Raw genomic sequence first — 11,618 nt, 5'->3', positions numbered from 1 at the left:
CTCAAAAAAAAAATTTTTTTTTACAAGTTTTCTAAAGCAAATTTTCTAAGAAAAGAGAAGGTGGAGAAGTCTCTTCCCTTACTTTCAACATGGAGAACTAAGCCTTTAATTTTTTTTTTTTTTTTTGAGATAGAGTCTTGCTCTGTTGCCTAGATGGGAGTGCAATGGCAGGCACTACCTTGGCTCACTGCAATCTCCACATCCTAGGTTCAAGCGATTCTCCTGTCTCAGTCTCCTGAGTAGCTGGGATTACAGGCACGCACCACCATGCCTGGCTAATTTTTGTATTTTTGGTAGAGATGGGGTTTTACCATGTTGGCCAGGCTGGTCTCGAACTCCTGACCTCAGGTGATTCCCGCCCCCGTTGGCCTCCCAAAGTTCTGAGATTACAGGCGTGAGCCACGGCGCCTGGCCAGTGCTTTGTTATAGTAGCCCAAACTGACTAGCAGCCTTTTCTTTTGTTTTGTTTTTAGACAGGGTCTCACTCTGTCACCCAGACTGGAGTGCAAAGGCGCCATCACGGCTCACTGCAGCCTTGATCTCCCAGGTTCAGGTGATTGATTATACTGCCTCAGCCTCCCCAGTAGCTGGGACTACAGGCCCGTGCCAACATGCCCGACTAATTTTTGTATTTTTTGTAGAGATGGGGTTTTGCCATGTTGCCCAAACTGGTCTCAAACTCTTGGGCTCAAGTGATCCGCTGGCCTTGGCCTCCCTCCCAAAGTGCTGGGATTACAGGGGTGAGCCACCGCACCTGGCCATTTTATTTTTAAATTTTGATTTGTCCCTAACAACTACCATTTTGTTCTTATGTATGCCACAGGAAGGATCAGGGGCTTGATTTTGTCAGCACCCTTTGCAGTAGGAAAGGCCACGTGGGCACACGTGTATGCCAAATGTAAATCTTCTTTCAGACTCCCGATTCCCTGCTGTCTGTGCCAGTAGCCAAGCCAACTCCCACATTTCCATTACCTCTCTTTGCAGAACAATTTACCTTCTGTGTGTGTTTTTTTTTTTTTTTTGAGACAGAATCATGATCTTGGCTCACTGCAATCTCTACCTCCCAGGTTCAAGTGATTCTCCTGCCTCAGCCTCCTGAGTAGCTGGGATTACAGGCACCCGCCACCATGCCTGGCTAATTTTTATACTTTTAGTAGAGATGGGGTTTCGTCTTGTTGGCCAGGCTGGTCTCGAACTCCTGACCTCAGGTAATCCGCCCTCCTCGGCCTCCCAAAGTACTGAGATTACAGGCGTGAGCCACCGTGCCCGTCCCAGGCTCCACTTCTAATTCTAGTTCTCTTTCAATTTCTACCACATCTGCAGTTAGTTCCTCCAAGAAGTCTTGAACCCCTCATAGTCATCCATAAGGGTTGGAATCAACTTCTTCCAAACTCCTGTTATGTTGATATTTTGGCTTCCTCCATTGAATCATGAATTTTCTTTTTTCTTTTTCTTTTTTCTGAGACTGAGTCTCGCTCTTGTTGCCCAGGCTGGAGTACAGTGGCACAATCTCCGCTCACCGCAACCTCCACCTCCTGGGTTCAAGCGATTCTCCTGCCTCAGCCTCCCGAGTAGTTGGGAATACAGGTGCCCACCACCACGCCTGGCTAATTTTTGTATTTTTAGTAGAGATGGGTTTCAGGCCAGGTGCGGTGGCTCACACCTGTAATCCCAGCACTTTGGGAGGCTGATGCAGGTGGATCATGTGAGATCAGGAGTTCAAGACCAGCCAGGCCAACGTGGTGAAACCCTGTCTCTACTAAAAAATACAAAAATTAGCTGGGTGTGGTGGTGGGTGCCTGTAATCCCAGCTACTTGGGAGGCTGAGGCAGGAGAATTGCTTTAACCCGGGAGTGGAAGTTGCAGTGAGCCGAGATCATGCCACTACACTCCAGACTGGGCCACTCAGTGAGACTCTGTCTCAGGAAAAAAAAAGACGGGGTTTCACCATGTTGGCCAAGCTGGTCTCGAACTCCTGACCTCAGGTGATCCGCCTGCCTCAGCCTCCCAAAGTGCTAGGATTACAGGCATGAGCCACAGTGCCTGGCCTCAATCATGAATTTTCTTAATGGCATCTAAATGGTGACTCCTTTCTAGAAGGTTTTCAGTTCATTTTGCCCAGATCTATCTATGGCAGCTATATAGCCTTATGAAATGTATTTGTTTCTTTGTTACTTTATTATTATTATTATTATTTTAAATTTTAGAGCCAGAGTCTCTGTTGCCCAGGCTAGAGTACAGTGGTGTGATCATAGCTCACTGCAACCCTGAGCTCCTTGGTTCGAGTGGGCCTCCTGGCTCAGCCTTGTGAGTAGCTAGGACTGCAGGTGCACACCACTGCATTGGCTAATTTTTAAATTTTTTGTAGAGAGATGAGGTTGCACTATGTTATTATGTTATTCAGCTTGTTTTGAATACCTGGGCTCAAGTGATCCTCCTGCCTTGACCTCCTAAAGCACTGGGATTACAGGAATGAGCCACCATGTCTGGGCCCCTGTTTATTTTTATTTATTTATTTATTTATTTAGACAGAGTCTTGCTCTGTTGCTCAGGCTGGAGTGCAATGGTGTGATCTCGGCTCACTGCAACCTCCTCCTCCTGGGGTCAAGTGATTCTCCTGCCTCAGCCTCCCCAGTAGCTGGGATTACAGGCGCCTGCCATCACGCCCAGCTAAGTTTTGTATTTTTAGTAGAGACGGGGTTTCACCATGATGGCCAGGCTGGTCTCTTAACTCCTGACCTCAGGTGATACACCTGCCTCGGCCCTGTTTTTTAAAATAATTACAGTGATAGGTCAAAATTACTCCTGATCCTTGGGCTGCAGAATGAATGATGTGTTAGCAGTCACGAAAACAGCATTAATCTCCCTGTACATCTCCATCAGAGCTCTTGGGTGACCAGGTGCATTCTCCATGAACAGTCATTTTTGAAAGGAATGTTTTTGTGAGCAGTAGGTATGAACAGTGGGTTTAAAATATTTAGTAAATCATGATGTAAGCAGATGTGTCATCCAGGCTTTGTTGTTCCATGTAAAGACACAGGCAGAGTAGATTTAGCCAAGTTCTCAAGGGCCCTAGGCTTTTCAGAATGATAAATGGGCACTGGCTTCAGCTTAAAGTCACCAGCTGCATTAGCTTCTCATGAGAGTCAGCTTGCCCTTTGAAGTTTTTTTTTGTGTTGTTTTTGAGACAGAGTCTCGCTTTGTCACCCAGGCTGGAGTGCAGTGGCACGATTTTGGCTGACTGCAACCTCCGCCTCCCAGGTTCAAGTGATTCTCCTGCCTCAGCCCCCCGAGCAGCTGGGACTACAGGCATGTGCCACCATGCCTAGCTAATTTTTGTATTTTTAGTAGAGATGGGGTTTCACCATGTTGGCCAGGCTGATCTCGAACTCTTGACCTTGTGATCCACCTGCCTCAGCCTCCCAAAGTGCTGGGATTACAGGTGTGAGCCACTGCGTCCAGCCTTCCTTTGAAGTTTTGAAGGCAGGTATTGACTTCTCCTCTCCAGCTATGAAAGTCCTAGATGGTATCTTCCTCCAATATAAGACTTTAAACTACAATGAAAATCCGTTGTTTAGTGTTGCCACCTTCTTCAGTGATCTTAGCTGGATCTTCTGGATAACTTGCTGCAGCTTCTCCATCAGCACTTGCTGCTTCACCTTGCACTTTTATGTTACGGAGATGGCTACTTTCCTTAAACCTCATGAGCCAACTCTGCTAGCTTCCTGCAGCTTCCTTATCTCTCTCACCCTTAACAGATTTGAAGAAAGTTCAAGCCTTGTTCTGGATTAGGCTTGGTTTAAGGGAATGTTGTGGATGGTTTAATCTTCTATCTGAACCACTAAAACTTTCTCCATATCAGTAATAAGGCTATCTCACTTTCTTTTTTTTTTTTTTTTGAGATGGAGTCTTGCTCTGTCGCCAGGCTGGAGTGCAGTGGTGCCATCTTGGCTCTCTGCAGCCTTCACCTCCTGGGTTCAAGCGATTCTCCTGCCTCAGCCTCCCAAGTAGGTGGACTACAGGCGAGCGCCACTACGCCCAGCTAATTTTTGTATTTTTAGTAGATACCATGTTTCACCATATTGGCCAGGGTGGTCTCGATCTCTTCACCTCGTGATCCGCCCACCTCGGCCTCCCAAAGTGCTGGGATTACAGGCCTGAGCCACTGCGCCTGGCCGGTGAAGGCTTTTGTGATGAGTTAAAACATGGTGGAAAAGGTCAAAGGGGAAATGAGCACCTGCGAGGAGGAACCAAACCCAAGGGGCACCCTGGCTTTATAACAACGCACACTCATGGGAATGAATTCATTTCCCCGAGAATCAATCCAGGCTCATGAGAGTGAGAACTCACTACCATGAGAAGCACACCAAGCCACTCATGAGGGGTCCACCCCCATGACCCAAACACCTCTCACTAGGCCCCACCTCCCAATACTGCTACACTGGGGATTACATCTCCTCTTTTTTTTTTTTTTTTTTTTTGAGATAGGGTCTCACTCTGTTGCCCAGGCTGGAGTGCAGTGGTGCAGTCTCAGGTCGCTGCAGCCTGGACTTCCCTGGGCTCAAGCGATCCTCCCACCTCAGCCTCTCTAGTAGCTGGGACTACAGGTATGTGCCACCATGCCTGGCTAATTTTTTTTTTTTGTAGAGACAGGGTCTCACCATGTTGCCGAGGCTGGTCTCTAATGCCTTGACTCAAGCAACCTGCCCACCTTGGCCTCCCAAAGTACTGGGATTACAGGCATGAGCCACCGCTACCAGTTGGGGATTAAATTTCAACATGACATTTGATGGGGACAAACAAAAAAAAACCATATCCAAACCATAGCATTGACTATAGTTAATAATAATGTATGGTATACTGGAAATGTGCTGAAGTATTCTCAGCACAATGGAAAAAAGGTAACTATGTGAGGTGATGAATATATGAATTAGCTTGATTGTGGCAATCATTTCAAAATGTAGGCATATAGTAAACATCACGTCATACACCCTAAAATAGCCAACTTTTATTTGTCAGTCATACCTCAGTAAAGTTGGGGAAAAGGCTTTGGCTGATTATAAACAGTTCTGGTGAAACACATCATTCAGTATTGCTATGTCCTAGGCAAGGGCTGCTAATGTGCTCTTATGAGGGAATGCTGGGTGAAAGAGTATGTGTGTGTGGGCACACAGAGTGTGTTTGTGATATTACAGAGAATAGATTCAGTGGAGAGATGGAGGCAGAGTGCATTTTGGAGTGTAGCATGCCTTTTGAGAAATAGGGCTGTGAAGGTAACAAACAGAAGGCCAGAGCTGGAGATGGGTAGTCAGTAGAGCTAGTGAGAGGGACAGGTTAAGATGCTGGAGGCCTTGGGTGTAAGTGATGAGGGGAAGATCCCGAGGGAGGAGATAAAATCTGGAGAATGCGTGGAGGAACTGGCCTTACATCTGCATTTTCCCATCCGAGTACTAACCAGGCCTGGCCCTGCTTAGCTTCTGAGATCCGATGAGATTGGATGTGTTCACGGTGCTATAGCCGTAGACAGATCGTGCATTCTCAGAGTGGGCAACCACATCTTAGATGTTGCAATGATTCGTGGCCCTCGAAAGAGTCAGAGTACACAAACATATATTAAGGGGTTAAAATTTCACAAGGTAGCAGAAGCGGGGAGCAATTAGGAAAAAATGCTTTAGGGCCAGGCGTGGTGGCTCACACCTGTAATTCTCAGCACTTTGGGAGGCTGAGGCGGGCGGATCACCTGAGGTTGGGTGTTTGAGACCAGCCTGGCCAACATGGAGAAACCCCCGTCTCTACTAAAAATACAAAATTAGTCGGGCGTGGTGGTGCATGCCTGTAATCCCAGCTACTCGGGAGGCTGAGGCAGGAGAATCACTTGAACCCGGGAGGCGGAGGTTGCAGTGAGCTGAGATTGTGCCATTGCACTCCAGCCCAGGTAACAAGAGTGAAACTCTGTCGCAAAAAAAAAAAAAAAAAAAAAAAAAAAAAGTCATAAAGGCTCCATAAGGGGGCAATGATGGAAAAAAGTAGAGGAACATGGCCTGAAGTAAGAGAGACAATTCTTCCTTTGTAATAGGAAACAAAGCAAAACAAATGGAATTGGCAGCAAATCAACTTGAAAATGACGTGTGGGGAAATATCCCATTTGATGAATTGCATTTTCTCTGTGAAGTGCTTGGCAAGGATCTGGCTTCTGAGGGTCAAGGAAGTTGTAGGGGCATTTCAGAGATAGAAGGAGAGTGGAGAAAGTTTGAATAGACTCTGAGGGCATAAGAGAGAGAGCTGAATGAGGGGCTGGGATAGGAATGCTTGGCATGGCTGAGACACTAGGTGAAAATTGGTGATCATGAATTTACCTGTTTGTTCAAGGGTGTGATTTCTTTCTTTCTTTTTTCTTTTTTGAGACAGAGTTTCGAGCCCAGGCTGGAGTGTAGTGGTGCGATCTCAGCTCACCGCAACCTCCACCTCCCGGGTTCAAGCGATTCTTCTGCCTCAGCCTCCCGAGTAGCTGGGGTTATAGGCATGTGCCACCATGCCTGGCTAATTTTGTATTTTTAGTAGAGATGGGGTTTTCCCCATGTTGGTCAGGCTGGTCTCAAACTCCTGACCTCAGGTGATCTGCCCACCTCAGCTTCCCAAAGTACTGGGATTACAGGCATGAGCCACTGTGCCCGGTCAAGGGTGTGATTTCTCTAGTAGTACTCACTGCTCGATTGCTGACACTGGAAAAATAAAACACTGGACTCATCAGAACATCAAGGGGTGGAACAGGTACCCCGAGGCTTTGCCTGGCAGAGGCTGACAGGAGCCCCTTCCTTGTTCTTATCTCCCTAGACATCAGTGGTGGAGCAGGTATGAACACGAGCACCATTCTTATTTGTTATCAATTTGTATTTTAAGCAAACAAGATGTCAAAACAGCCCTCCTACACACACTGCGCACTGAATGGCATCTCTGAACATCTTCCATTCACTTATTCTGGAGCTGGCTCTACTTGACATTTCCTTTTTTTTTTTTTTTTTTTTTTTTGAGAAGGGTCTCACTGTGTCACCCACACTGGAGTGCAGTGGTGCGATCTCGGCTCACCGCAACCTCCGCCTCCCAGGCTCAAGTGGTTCTTCTGCCTCAGCCTTCTAAGTAGCTGGGAGTACAGGCATGCAAAACCATGCCCAGCTAATTTTTGTATTTTTAGTAGAGACGGGATTTCACCATGTTGGCCAGGCTGGTCTCGAACTCCTCACCTCAAGTGATCCACCTGCCTCAGCCTCCCAAAGTGCTGGGATTACAGGCGTGAGCCACCACACCCGGCCTCTAACATTTCTGTAAAGAGATTGGGAGGCCCATCCTGGCACCCCCCTTCAAGCCCCCACTGCTAGACTATTCTTCAGGGACACAACACCCAACCCTCGGACTCTCCTTTCAGGACCCAGCTGGAAGACCAGCCAGAGTATTTTGCATTTTTCATTCTATCTGGAAGAAGCTCAGCTAAAAGAACAGTTGAGCTGTAGGGTCCAACAGTGGGCATGAGGGGCAGCAAAACTTCACCCCTTCTCTGGGATCCCCAGCAACACCCCGTCACTATTCCATGCTCTGTTTATTTTTCTCTTTGCTCTAAGGTTTACCTTGTAATCCTCCATTGTTCAAATCGCTGTCACTGATTGATAGAGAATTTTCATGTCTTGCCTGCTGCTGATGGTGTCTTTTTTCCACCCTGAGCTGATCCCTATTTGGCAGCTATCATTAACACAGAGCTGGTCCATGTCACAGACTTTTCCTGAAGGTTTAGAAGGGCAAGGACCAGGGTGAAACCAGCGAGGCACTTTCCTTGAGTGCCATATTTAAGGGGGCACCAAAAACTCAGTGCTCAAAATAAATAACAATTTAATGCAATATTTAAAACACCAAAATGAATGGAAGAAATCCATAATGAACAAACTATTAGAATTTTAAATAAGGACAGGATCAACTGTAAAGCTTGATATTAGCCATCTATCATCTTCCTAACATACTTTTCTTTCTTTCTTTTTTTTTTTTTTCAGAGACAGCATCTCGTATGTTGCCCAGGCTGGCCTTGAAATCCTGGCCTCAAGCCATCTTCCTGCCTCAGCCTCCCAAGTAGCTGGGATCACAGGGTTGTGGCATCACACCTGGCTATATTCTTAACATTATTTTGTAACCGTTCCAACCCCCAGAAATTTCTCTCTGGCTGACTTGATGCACAGTGCCTCCATCGCCATCCCTGAGTGCCTTGTTGTGGAAAATCTTACTTTATCTTGGTTCTGTTTGGTATAATCGGGGAAAGTCTGTATTCTTTCATTATGTAAAACAACTTATCTCTCATTTTTTCATCTCCTTTCCGAGCTCTGCTCTGCCAGCTCTCTTTCCAAAACCAAAATGGCTCTTCAAGGTATTTTGTAAATAATAATGGGCCATCTACTTCTTAACATAAATGAATGATTTTCCAAGGTCAAGTTCTCTGGTTTCACTGTCTTCTCCACCAGTGTCTGTAAACTGAAAAATGCAGATTGACTCTCTTAAGATTCATACATTGCCTTCCTACCCTCAAGAACAATTGGCTACAGTCAGGGCTGTGTGTGTGTGTGTGTGTGTGTGTGTGTGTGTGTGTGTATGATTTTGATGGAAGCAAGAAAAGTAATGTGTTCAATTTAATCCCACAAAACCCTAAGTAGTAGATATTATTTATCTCTTTAATAAATGAAGGGATACACTTCATTTATTCCTTCTTTAGTTTCTTCACTAATGGCCTTGAAATCCTAGGCTCACCTGATCCTCCCACCTGAGCCTCATGAGTTGCTGGCACTACAGGCCCTCACCACCATGCCAGGCTAATTATTTTTTTATTTTTATTTTTTGTAGAGACAAATTCACCCTATGTTGCTCAGGCTGGTCTTGAACTCCTGGCCTCAAGTGATCCCCCTATCTTGGCCTCCCACAGTGTTGGGATTATAGGTGTGAGCCGATGTGCCTGGGCATATATGTTTATTGTGCACCTAGCGTACATACACATGCACGTGGCATTAGTCTTTGTTCCAGTCATTTTCTGAGAAGGAGTGTTTAAGAGGTACATTTTTTGACATCTTGCATATTTGAAACTGTCTCTATTCAACTTAAACTTGACTGGTAATTTGCCTAAGACTAGAATCCTGGATGGGAAATAAACTTCTCTCAAAGTTTTGAAGGTATGTTTGTTAGTAAAGGTATAGGCTAAGCTCTGTAACAAACCTCCCCCAAATACAGTGACTTAAACATCTGATTAATAGTTTCTATACTAGCCGGGCCTGGTGGCTCACACCTGTAATCCCAGCACTTTGGGAGGCCAAGGCGGGTGGATCACGAGGTCAGGAGTTCAAGATCAGCCTGGCCAAGATGGTGAAACCCCGTCTCTACTAAAAACTACAAAAATTAGCCAGGCGCGGTGGTGGGCCCCCGTAATCCCAGCTACTTGGGAGGCTGAGGCAGGAGAATCGCTTGAACCCGGGAGGCGGAGGTTGCAGTGAGCTGAGATGGTGCCACTGCACTCCTGCCTGGGCTACAGAAAGAGACTCCATTAAAAAAAAAAAAGACTTTCTATATTGTCATTGTCTCTAATAATCTCCACCTCTCTCTCTCTCTCTCTCTCTTTTTTTTTTTTACCACTTTCTTGGAAATTTCCACCTCTTCTATTGAATTAAAACTTTTTTTTGCTGTTGAACATTTTCTGTCTTGTTCTGTGATTGTTGCTTTCAGAAAACATCCTGCTTTTGTTTCAAAGATGCTAATCTTCTCTAGTATTTCTGAACATAGTAAATATAGTTTTAAAAATCTGTTTCTTCATTATTCCTATTTTCTCTGAGTCCCTCTTTTTAAATATCTGTTGATCCTTGGTTTTTTTTTTTTTTTTTGAGACTGGCTCTGTTGCCAGGCTAGAGTGCAGGGTCGCGATCTCGGCTCACTGCAACCTCCATCTCCTGAGTTCAAGCAGTTCTCCTGCCTCAGCTGGGATTACAGGCATGTGCCACCACGCCCAGCTAATTTTGTATTTTTAGTAGAGACGGGGTTTCACCATGGTGGCCAGGCTGGTCTCGAACTCCTGACCTCAAATGATCCACCCGCCTCAGCCTCCCAAAGTGCTGGGATTACCGGCGTGAGCCACCGCTCCCGGCCCCTGATCCTTGACTTTATTTAAGAGTGAGGCACTAAAAAAAGATAATCAGGACCGTTGGTGGGGTTTTTCAATGTAATGAGCAGAGATCTGGTCAATTGGTAATTGACACGGTTCCTCCCACAGTCAGTATTTGTAGGTCTTTTCTATTGGGATGCTTGGTTTCTTCGGAGACCAACCTTCTAATTTCCCTTTTGGGGTGTAGATGCCCAACCATCAGCATTATTGGCAGTATTTGAAGAGGACTGGGGAGTCACCATTCAGTATGTTGCTTTTGTTACATTTTCTTTTGTTCCACAGGGCACATTTACCTGATGTCCAAAGTCCAGCGTCCCCCTCTGCTCTATCAGATGATAAACTTCTAGTCTTCTGCTGGAGAGGAGGGAGAATTGCCTGACTTAGTGGATGATAAAGGAATATGGGGGCCATTTGCTTTTTATATGGACTTTCTTTTGTTTGTTTGTTTGTTTGTTTGTTTTTTTGAGACGAAGTCTTGCTCTTGTCCCCCAGGCTGTAGTGCAGTGGTGCGATCTCTGCTAACTGCAACCTCTGCCTCCTGGGTTCAAGCAATTCTCCTTCCGCAGCCTCCCGAGTAGCCGGGATTACAGGTGCTCGCCACCACGCCCAGCTAATTTTTTGTATTTTAAGTACAGATGGGGTTTCACCATGTTGGCCAGGCTGGTCTCAAACTCCTGACCTCAGGCAATCCACCCGCCCTGGCCTCCCAAAGTGCTGGGATTACAGGCGTGAGCCACCGCGCCTGGCCTTTATATAGACTTTCAATCAATTCTACTGTGTTCAGCCTCGTGTGTACCCCTACCTTCAGTAGTTATTGGTACAGTAGCCACCCTTATCTAGTGGGGAGACCTTCTAACTTCCAAGATCCCCAGTGGATGCCTGAAGCCATAGACATACCAAATCTATAGATACAGTCAGCCCTCCTTATCCATGGGGGCAGAACCCATAGATCCCAACCCACCATGTATCGAAAATATTAGAAAAAATTTGCATCTGCACTGACCAGAATTCAAAATTTTTGAATTTTTCCTGTCATTATTTCCCAAATAATATAGTATTACAACTTTCCATATAGCATTTACATCATATTCGGTATTATAAGTAATCTAGAGATGGTTTAAAGTGTATGGGATGATGTGTATAAGTTCAATGCAAATACTGCACCATTTTATACAGCATTTGAGGATTCAGCATCTGAGGATTTTGGTACAAGAGAGGGGGGACTTGTCTTAGACTATGGGAGGTCCTGAAACAGTCTCCGCCTGCATACTGAGGGATACAGTACTAGGTTTTTTCCTATATCGTACATACATCTCTATGACAAGGTTTAATATATCAATTAGGCCTAGTAAGAGATTAAGAACATTAGGAATAAACAAATATAAATGCAAATTAAAAATAAAGAAAAAACTATAAAAATAATTAGCTGGGCATGGTG

Source organism: Pan troglodytes, chromosome 19 (genome assembly GCF_028858775.2).
Source record: "Pan troglodytes isolate AG18354 chromosome 19, NHGRI_mPanTro3-v2.0_pri, whole genome shotgun sequence".
Taxonomy (NCBI): domain Eukaryota; kingdom Metazoa; phylum Chordata; class Mammalia; order Primates; family Hominidae; genus Pan; species Pan troglodytes.
This window is presented reverse-complemented; position numbering follows the sequence as displayed.